Source organism: Eriocheir sinensis, unplaced genomic scaffold (assembly GCF_024679095.1).
Source record: "Eriocheir sinensis breed Jianghai 21 unplaced genomic scaffold, ASM2467909v1 Scaffold449, whole genome shotgun sequence".
In the NCBI taxonomy this organism is placed as follows: domain Eukaryota; kingdom Metazoa; phylum Arthropoda; class Malacostraca; order Decapoda; family Varunidae; genus Eriocheir; species Eriocheir sinensis.
The window spans coordinates 305,001-315,820 of record NW_026111775.1 but is presented as its reverse complement, the minus strand read 5'-3'; the positions used below and the strand labels follow the sequence as shown (position 1 = coordinate 315,820).

Genomic DNA, 10,820 nt, shown 5'->3' with positions numbered 1-10,820 from the left:
TAACTGCAACATCTCCTCCTCCTCCTCCTCCTCCTCCTCCTACTACTACTACTACTACTGCTACTACTACTACTACTACCATGACCAACCTTTTCCAACCTGTCCCTCGTTTGATTTATTGCAGTCCTACATTTTTTTTTTTTTGAGGGAGTGACGAATATAGAAAATGGAACACAGTAAAAGCACTATAAAACACACACACACACACACACGAACACTTACCTTACTGCTGGCTGGTGGCCGTGAGCTTGCAACAGACGAGGAGAGGACGAAGAAGGGAGACTCGTTCACATCTCGCCGAGGCCACGAGACGAGAACGGGGAGAGACGTGGCAGCTGGACGAGGACGAGGAGGAGGAGGAGGACGAGGAGTCTGACGTAGGCGATGCAGAAGGAAGGGACAGCGTTCAGTTTATCACCCACAAGAACTCACGCACATCGCTTCTCTTTTGTCTAGCATGAGTTCGTTTTCCTTTTCCTCAGACACGACCTTCGCGTTCTCAAGTTATCTGGAAAGTGCGTCACAGTTTCAGCGATCTCCACTTTTCCTCAAGCGCTTTGGTCTCGAGTTTCGCTTCGATGCGGCCCAACCAATCACCTGTAAGGAAGATCAGACATGTAAGAACAACTGAGGTACGCTTAGAGGTGATGGAAGAGTGGCATTATGTCTTAAACGGTAGAAATTGACATCATGGGTACGGATTCTCATATGCTATCCGCTCTCACAACCAAGTTTCCAAACCCCACAAAGATAGAAATGGAAGGGCAGCTACGTGAAGCCTTACCTGGGTTGACTGTCAGGGAAGGAGTCGCCAGGTGAGAGAAGCAACGCACCCCCTTACTCCTACTCCCCGTTAGTTAGTTAGTTACAAAGATAAGGCTTTCGTTGAGGTTCTGGGTGTTTGCGGAAGTAGTTTTACGAGCCTAGTGATAATTTGACGAGGATTTTTCTGCACCGTGAATGTGAAAGACACTCATTAGAACCCGACCCCTCTCCTTTGTGGACTTCGGAAATCGCTGTTGTTAGAGATGAAACCGTGTGAATATTCGGAGTTCCATGCTACAAATTCCGTATCAGAAAATTTGTTATGAGTTTGTGGGAAAAAAGACAGAGTGCTTCAAACAAATTCACACTAGCAAAAATTAAAATGTCAGAATATACCAAAACTCTCTAACATAGTCATAGTCACATCCCCCCAAAACATGAATAAAACATTTCAATCCTATCTATCGTACACTCAGTAAAAAATAAAACACGACAAGATGAAGTGTTTTCCATCTATTTTTTTTTTTTTTTTTATGAGTCAGCTTCAAATGCAACAAATTATTTTCATTATACCAGATTGTACTTGGTGTGTAAATATGAATGTCTATTTTTGTTTTTCTTTCCTTATTTTCTTATTTTCCATCCCTATTTCTTATACTTTGATTATTCTCGTTTTCTTCAATTTATCCTTGTCTTCCTCTCTCTCTCTCTCTCTCTCTCTCTCTCTCTCTCTCTCTCTCTCTCTCTCTCTCTCTCTGATTTTTTCATTTTTTCCTCTCTCTCTCCTATCCTTCCAAAATGCTTTCTTCCTCTCTCTTTCTATCTCTCTGCTTTCTTTATTTTTTTCCTATCCTTCTTCCTATTCTTCCAAAATGCTTTCTTTCTCTCTCTCTATCTCTCTATCTCTACTTTCCTCTTTTTCTCTCTCTCCTGTCCTTCTAAAATGCTCTCTCTCTCTCTCTCTCTCTCTCTCTCTCTCTCTCTCTCTCTCTCTCTCTCTCTCTCTCTCTCTCTCTCTCTCTCTCTCTCTCTCTCTCTCTCTCTCTCTCTCTCTCTCTCTCTCTCTCTCTCTCTCTCTCTCTCTTTTCCTATCCTTCCAAATGCTTTCTTTCTTTATCTCTTCCCATCTCTCTGCTCCCCTCTTTGTTCCTATCCCCTCTTATCCTATCCTTCCAAAATACTCTCCGTCTATCTCTGTTTTCCTCTTCTTTTCCTATCCTCTCTCCTATCTTTCCAAAATGTTTTCTTTCTATCACGAACGAAAACAAAAATAAAGTCACACGCAGATGGAATTTCACTTTTCAACTAATCTAATAAACGTACGCGTGTTCTGTTGTCCCTTCAGTTCACGTTCCAGTAATAAAAAAAATAATAACACATACACTGGAGGAATTTTACTTCTCTGCTAACGAAATAACGTGAAGTGAACAGTGACGGGCAATGCATTTCTCTTGTCCCATTCTCCTCGTCCACTCTAGTTCCCTTTCCTCGCTCGGCGCTGACACACTCACTCACACCCACCCACACTCCCACACACACACACACACACAGCACCGAGTCACTGGCCCCATAAACTACACATAGCCATAAATCGACATAAACAAAGAAGTCGACGATCTCCTCTTCTAACATAAATAAGAAGTCGAAGGTTTTCCATTTCAAAGCCACTGCCTTCTGTCCCTCGTCTCCAATATCTTCCAAATGTGTAGAAGATGGAAGAGAAAGAGAGAGGGAAAAGACAAGGTGTAGAAAGAAGGAGGGGAGGAGGAGAGGAAAAGATGAAAGGAGGAGGAGGAGGACTGAAAGAGGAGAATGAAGGAAAGACGGAAGTATCAGAGAGCGACAAGAGAAATTGGAAAGACGAGAAGAAAGAGAAGAAAGAGAAGAAGAAGGAGGAGGAGGAGGCTTGAAGGTGAGGAAAGAAGGAGAAATCATTGACCAAGAGAAGGAGAAAGAGGAAAAACAAGGTGTGGAAAGATGAGGAAAAGGAGAAAATGGAGAAGAAAATGAGGAGGATGAGGAGGAGTGAAGGAGAAGAAAAGAAGGAAGAGAAAAGAGAAGAAAAATTAGGAGACACAAGATGCGGGAAGAAGAGGAAGAGGAGGAGGAAGAAAAAGAAGAAAAGAATTACAGAGAAGTAGAAGGACTGTAGGAGACGAAGGAAGAAAAAGAGAAAAATCAATGACCAAGAGAAAGGAAAAAGGGGGAAGACAAAGAGTAGAAAGAAGAGGAAGAGGAAGAAGAAAGGGAATAGGGAGGAAGAGGAGGAGGAGGAGGAGGAGGAGGAGGAGGAGGAGGAGGAGGAGGAGAGGAGAGGAGAGGAGAGGAGAGGAAGGAAGGAAAAGCAGAGGGTCTAAGAGAGAGAAAGGAGAGAGAGAGAGAGAGAGAGAGAGAGTGTGAAAAGAAGAGGAAGAAGAAGAGAGGGAAGAAGGGAATACGGAGGAGAAGGAAGAGGAGAGGAGAGGAAGGATAGGAAGGGAATTTCTGAGAACGTGTGGAAAACGAGAAACCAGAAAACGAATCTACAACGAATGTGATCTTAATAGTACCTGTCAGCAACACCTTCTCTCTCTCTCTCTCTCTCTCTCTCTCTCTCTCTCTCTCTCTCTCTCTCTCTCTCTCTCTCTCTCTTACCCTTTTCTCTTCATCTTCCTCCTCCTCCTCCTCTTCCTTTCCTCTTTTCCTCTCTTTTCCTCTTCTTTGCATCTCTTCCCTCTTCCTCTTCCTCCTCTTTCTTCTCCTATTCCTTGTATCCTCTCCTCCACCTCTTCTCTCTTCTCCTCCTCCTCCTTCTACTTCTATTCCTTACCTTTTCTCTTTTCCTCTTTTCCTCACTTTTCCTCTTCTCTGCACCTCTTTCCTCTTCCTCTTCCTCCTCTTTCTCCTCCTATTCCTTGTATCCTCTCCTCCACCTCTTCTCTCTTCTCCTCCTCCTCCTTCTACTTCTATTCCTTACCTTTTCTTTCTCTCTCTCCTCTTACCCTTTTCCTGCATCTCCTTACTCTTCCTTCTCCTCCTTACTCTTCCTTCTCCTCCTCCTCCTTTCCCTCCGGCTCCTCCATCCCCTTTTCCTCTCTCTTACTTCTAATCCTCCTCCTCTTCCTTCTCCTCCTCCTCCTTTCCCTCCGGCTCCTCCATCCCCTTTTCCTCTCTCTTACTTCTAATCCTCCTCCTCCTTCTCCTCCTCCTTTTCCTCCTCCTCCTCTTCCTACTCATTCCCTTTGCCTTCCATCTCTTCTTCTCCTCTTCCTCCTTCTCCTCCTCCTTCATTCCCTTCCTACTTATTCCCTTTGTCTTCCATCTTTCCTTCCTCCTCCTTCTCCTCCTCCTCTTTTTCCTCTTTTTCTCATTCGTGACTTGGATTTCTGGATCAGGAGAAGAAAATACAAGTAATATATCAGAAATGGAAAGACAGGAGGCGCCAGAATACAAGAAGAAGAAAAAGAAGAAGAAGGAGAAGAAGAAGAAAAGAAAAAGAAGAAAAGAAAAAGAAGAAAAGGAAGAAGAAGAAGGAATAAAGGTGACATTAGAGAAGAAAAAGGAAACGAAGGAGAAAAGAAGAAATGAAAAGAAAACAAGGAAAAGTAAAAGAAAGAGAAGAAAAAGGCACAGAGCTGACATCAGAGAAACGACCGGAAAATAACATCGGTAAAAATTAATGAAAAAAAAAAAATCTCTTGGGAAAATCTTGCGAGAATTGGTTGTCGTGTGAGGGATAAAACACACACACACACACACACACACACACACACACACACACACACACACACAAATCTTTAACTCACATTTTTACTCACAGAGAGAGAGAGAGAGAGAGAGAGAGAGAGAGAGAGAGTTCATGAATGTCAAACTCTAACTATATATATGTAAAAACAAGTTAATATTTATCAATGTTTGAAGGGAATGGAATTTTTCACCAAAGCCTTTCACGAAGATTTCTCTCTCTCTCTCTCTCTCTCTCTCTCTCTCTCTCTCTCTCTCTCTCTCTCTCTCTCTCTCTCTCTCTCTCTCTCTCGGCAGGGTCACTGTATCTAAATCGCCTCCAAAAGTGTCTCGAGAACAAATTGGCGGTTGATTCCATCCCTGGCTGACCTTCTTAGCTCTCTCTCTCTCTCTCTCTCTCTCTCTCTCTCTCTCTCTCTCTCTCTCTCTCTCTCTCTCTCTCTCTCTCTCTCTCTCTCTCTCTCTCTCTCTCTCTCTCTCTCTTAATTGCAGGATGTTTGTTTTCCGCTTGGCTTTTTACGGCTCGATTTTTGCATCTTTTGAATCTTTTTACCTGAGTCACTATACGAGTTTATTTCGAAGTGGAGATGGAGGAAGACGAGGACGAAGACGAGGAGGACGAAGAGGAGGAGGAGGAGGAGGAGGAAATGAGTAAAAGAAAAGTAGAGTTAAACGTGTAACCTCTGATCTAAAACCTTCTTTCCTCTCCTCTCCTCTCCTCTCCTCTCTCCCTGTCTCTCTCTCTCTCTCTCTCTCTCTCTCTCTCTCTCTCTCTCTCTCTCTCTCTCTCTCTCTCTCTCTCTCTCTCTCTCTCTCTCTCTCTCTCGTAAACCTATTTGATTCAGGGTTTTATCATGTTACATTTCTTACTGTTTTAGTTTACTGTTTTCTTTACTACCCTATCCATTCTATGTTTCGAAAAACTGTCAATAAACTGTACTAATAACCAATCTTTCTTTTCTATCCATCTATCTATCTATCTATCTATCTATTTCCCTTTACACCTGTCAACAAGGAGGTGAAAGTGATACCTGTGAGAGAGAGCGAACGGAAAGGTGAAGATGAAAGTTGCGGAAAGAGGAGACGAGAGGAGGGAAGGAAGGAAGGAAGGGGAAGGAAGGAAGGAAAGAAAAGGAAGAAGGAAGGAAGGAAGGGAGGGAGGGAGGGAGGAAGGGAGGAAGGAAAGAAGATGAACGTTGAGGAATTAGGAGACGAGAGGAAGGGAACGAAGGAAGGAAGGAAAAGGAAGAAGGAAGGAAGGGAGGAAGGGAAGAAGGAAGGGAGAGAGAGACAAACATCAAGGAAGGAAGGAAGGAAGGAAAGAAGGGAGGGAGGAAGGAGGGAAGGAAGGAGGGAGGAAGGGAGGAAGGAATGAAGGAAGGAAGAGAGAGACAGACAAACATCAAAGGGAGTGGTCATTCTCCTGCTCGACACCCCCTTCAAGTTTTAGCAATAGAGACAACACGTGAAGGAAGACGAAGAAGAGGAGGAGGAGGAGGAGGTGGTGGTAGAGGGGAGGAAGATAGTTACGTAAGGAAGAGGAGGAGGAGGAGGAGGCGGGAAGGAAAATTAATGAGGAGGAAGAGGAGGAGGAGGAGGAGGAGCAATGTTGTCGATAAGATTAACTACGAAGAACTTAAGTAGAAGGAGAAGTTAAAGCAAAGAGATTAAAGAAGGAGGAGGAGGAGGAGGAGGAGGAGGAGGAGGAGGAGGAGAAGAAGAGAGAAACGAAAGAGAAAACAATTACAGCAAACATTATTCCAGAGAGAGAGAGAGAGAGAGAGAGAGAGAGAGAGACTATAAATACCAATATTACTCTACCTCTTCCTCCTCCTCCTCCTCCACCTAATGCACTCTATAAAGATCTTTCTATATCAGTGTACGTCTCTCTCTCTCTCTCTCTCTCTCTCTCTCTCTCTCTCTCTCTCTCTCTCTCTCTCTCTCTTCCCCCCCCCCCCATACACATGCCTACCCCACCTCCTCCTTTTCCTCCTCCTCCTCCTCCTCTTATTCTACCCAAAAGTCACGGAAAAGGACCTCACATGACCTCTACTACGTGTGTGTGTGTGTGTGTGTGTGTGTGTGTTAATGGTAGTGTAGGATATGTTTGCCAATCTGTACGCGCTTCTCCTCTCCATTTAGTACGCATATCAGGAGGTAGAGATACTCCTCGTTGGAACTGAGTGAATTATCGAATATGGCTTTTGATTTTTGTTTGTTTTTAAGAGTAACGTACAGAAGGATTTTTTTTACACACTCCTGCATGGTCAAAAAATGAGGGATGATATTGTTTTTATGGATGACTAAACTAATTTTCAGTGGCTTCCATTAGTATTAGCCAGGGTGATTATACGGTTTCTATTATGGATGAAGTATCGAATTTTCCCGCTGTTGCATAATAAGTAAGTTTCTTTTTTATTAATCAGTTTTTTCATGGGTATTTTTTCACGCTGTTGCATAATAAGTAAGTTTCTTTTTTATTAATCAGTTTTTTCATGGGTATTTTTTCACGCTGTTGCATAATAAGTAAGTTTCTTTTTTATTAATCAGTTTTTTCATTGGTATTTTTTCCCGCTGTTGCATAATAAGTAAGTTTCTTTTTTATTAATCAGTTTTTTCATCGGTATTTTTTCACACTGTTGCATAATTGATCTAAAAAATTGTACAAGATTCCCATCGGTATCTTCATTAAATTTCACTCAATTCCAAAACGCACCGGATGGATAAATTCACTTTTTCATGGATGACTTGACTAATTATTTAAACGTCATCATATTTTCGTTGTTTTCATGGCATTAGGGAAGGGGTTTTGTTGTGACCTGTTAATTACCGTGAACGAGGTCAATGCAATATATAATTAATTAATCCTGCCAACATTATTAAACGCTGGCAGGCTCAGAGCTCGTGACATTCCCGCTTTATGGAGACCGATATTCACTATAACGTTTGGGAGGATAATAGCCAATAAAAAAATTACGTACTAAAATCATTAAAAAGTAATACGATAGCCATTAAAAATATATACTGACCTCCCGACGCACTATTTTGCATAAGTATTAGTATTGATATTATCCTGATTCTTAATATTATCATTCTTACTTATGTTACTGTTTATATTTTGGTATTTGCACTTGTAGTAGAAGTAGTAGTAGTAGTAGTAGTAGTAGTAGTAGTAGTAGTAGTAGTAGTAGAAGAAGAAGAAGAAGAAGAAGAAGAAGAAGAAGTGACAGATATAGAAGTAGCAAAAGGAGGAGGAGGAGGAGGAGGAGGAGGAGGAGGAGGGTTAAGAGGGAGAGGAGGAGGAGGAGGAGGAGGTCGGACGAAAGGGATAAATTACTCATGTTTTTGTTGTTGTTGTTGTTGTTGATGATTCTGATGAAAGGGTGTCTGGCAGAGGAGGCGTGTCTATATTTACACACACACACACACACACACACACACACACACACACACACAGCTACGTATACAAGAGTTAGATTATAGTTATTCACGGTATTTACTTCTCTCTAAACACATAAACTTAAGATATTGAGTACTAAAAATCATATACTACTAATACTACTACTACTTCGTGTGTGCGTGTGTATGTGTGTGTGTGTGTGTGTGTGTGTGTGTGTGTGTGTGTGTGTGTGTGTGTGTGTGTGTGTGTGTGTTTCACCTTCTACGCAACAAGTCCTTCTCGGAGGTCAACAAGTTTTAGGAGGAGGGAGGGAAGGAGTAGGAGGGAAGGAAGGAAAGGGGTGGAGTGGGACGCGGAAAAAAACACCGATTGATAAAAAGGACAGGAAAAAGGAAGGGAGGGTATTGAGGTAGACCACGAAAGGGAACGAAAAAATAAAGAGAATACAAAAATAATGATAAATAAATGGAAATATGTAAAAAAGAAAATAATTTAGACAGAACCGAAGGAAAATAGAGAAGATAAAAGATAGGGAGAAAGAGAGGGAGAGAGGAGAGGGAGAAAAATAGAGAAAAAGGAGATAAGGATGGAGAAGGGAGATAAAGTGATGAGAGAGAGAGAGAGAGAGGGAATCACGCGGCGGTATCTGTTTTGGAATTCTCTCCACGTGTGTGTGTGTGTGTGTGTGTGTGTGTGTGTGTGTGTGTGTGTGTGTGTGTGTGTGTGTGTGGAGAAAAGATGAGCGTGGGAAGAAAAATATTGGGAGGAACAAGAGGTGGAAGAGGAGGAAGAGGAGAATGAGGAAGATGACGAGGAGGAGGAGGAGGAGGAGGAGGAGGAGGAGGATTTCTCTTCCTCCCTTCCTTCGTCCTTCCCTTCCTCTTCTTGCTCTTGAACCTACAATACAGGATAAACCGCTCGCCCCCCCCCCCCCCCCTCTCTCTCTCATGCCATGCCATGGATACTTCAGCGAGTTAAAGATCCAACATGAATTCTCTCTCTCTCTCTCTCTCTCTCTCTCTCTCTCTCTCTCTCTCTCTCTCTCTCTCTCTTGTTCGTCACTCCCAACCCTTCCTTCATTCCCTTTCTCTCTCTCTCTTCCTCTCACTATTTCTCTTTCCTTCATTATTGTATACTACCATCATCACCATCACCACCACCATCACCACCACCATCACCTCCCATCTCTTCGTGCCATATCATCCCTCCTCTTCCCTTTACCCTTCACCCATTTCTCCTCCTCTCTCAACTCCATCACCCTCCTCTTCACTTCCTCCCTATTCATCTTCTCAATCACCTCCTCCTCCTCCTCCTCCTCCTCTCTGTTTGTTCTCTCATCTACCTCCTCCTCCTCCTCCTCCTCCTCCTCAACAACATCTTAATCTTTCGTTTGTAATCTTCTTCTTTCTCCTCCTCCTCTGTCTGTGTTTGTGTGTGTGTATGGAGGAGGAGGAGGAGGAGGAGGAGGAGGAGAAAGTAGGTGGAGATGATACGGAGATAAGTCGAAGGGAGGTGGAATATAGTGGATCGTGATGGAAGAGGAGGAAGAGGAGGAGGAGGAGGAGGTGTGTGACGGAGGTGATGCAGATTTTGGTGGATATGAGTAAGGTGATGGTCAAGGAGGAGGAGGAGGAGGAAGAGGAGAAGGAGGAGGAGGAGCCGATAGTGGAGGTTATGTGTTTTTCGCTCGTAAGATTCGTAAGAAGTGAAAGGCTGGCACCATCTCCTCCCCCTCCTCTTCCTCCTCCACCTCCTCCTAAGCGGTCATAAACCTCCTCCCTCTTCTTCCCTATCTTCCTCTAGTTCTCTTGTAACAGCCTCTCTTCCTCCCTTTTCATTAGCCTCCTCCTCCTCCTCTTCTTGAGTGTGTGTGTGTGTGTGTGTGTATGTGTGTGTGTGTGTTATCACTGGCGTCCATCACCCGTCTCTCCACCTTAATGTATACCTCCCCCCTCCACCCACCCCCCGCCTACACACACACACACACACACACACACACACATACTTATGACATGCAGCCCTTCTCTCCACCTCATTTATCGCTGTCTACACACACACACACACACACACACACACACACACACATGCCGAGGCAAACGTACATACAGCACCCCGAACAGCACATTAGCCGCACATGCCCTTAAAAAGCCTTACACACACACACACACACACACACACACACACACACACAAATCTGGCCAGGTCATATGCACCCACGCACTCCAACATGAAAGGACACACACACACACACACACACACACACACACACACACACACACACGTGAGCTAAATTACTAAATCATTTATTAAATACTTACAGAAAGACTACAATGATGACGACGACGATGATGATGACGACTTGATATGACTGTAGTAGTAGTAACAATAGTAGTAGTAGCAATAGCAGCAGCAGTAGTAGTAGTAGTAGTAGTAGTAGTAGTAGTAGTAGTAGTAGTAGTGGAAGTGACTGCGTGAGAAACCCAACGTAGGCGCGCAATGAAATGGAAAGTGTGAGAGAGAGAGAGAGAGAGAAAATCAACAACGAAGGACACGTAGTAAAAGAAAAAAAAGAAGATAAAGAAAGAAACAAGTATATACGGAGAGAGAAAAAAAAATCAACAATAACAAAAACTAGGCCAGGATCACCTCAAAGTACAAAAAAAAAAAAAAACTTCGAAGAAAAACAAAATCCCCGGAAAATGCAAATAAAGATCGGGGAAAAAAAAAGAAAAAAAGCAGACAATATAATGTTAAAAATAAGCAAAAAAAAAAAAAATGTGATAGATCTTTAAGACAGACAGACGGACAGACGAGAACAAGACAAGTAACAGACGCCTTGCTACCACCACCACCACCACGACCACCACCAGTTGCTTCACTAACACAAGGCGAGCGAGGAACAGACTGGAGGCTACCCCGCTTCTGCCCGCTC

General features: G+C 43.2%; 1 long non-coding RNA gene across 1 annotated transcript in view; it reads right to left on the bottom strand.

Annotated features, from left to right (window-relative positions):
• Positions 1 to 228: 228 nt before the first annotated feature.
• LOC126992343 (uncharacterized) overlaps positions 229 to 10,820 on the bottom strand; it is a 10,615-nt gene continuing 23 nt past the window's right edge. The window contains exons 1-3 of the long non-coding RNA XR_007746488.1: positions 10,772 to 10,820; positions 10,207 to 10,256; positions 229 to 597 (exon numbers count right to left, since the gene is read on the bottom strand). The exon at positions 10,772 to 10,820 is cut by the window's right edge and continues 23 nt beyond it. This is a non-coding gene — a long non-coding RNA (uncharacterized LOC126992343). The remainder of the gene's footprint in view (positions 598 to 10,206; positions 10,257 to 10,771) is intronic.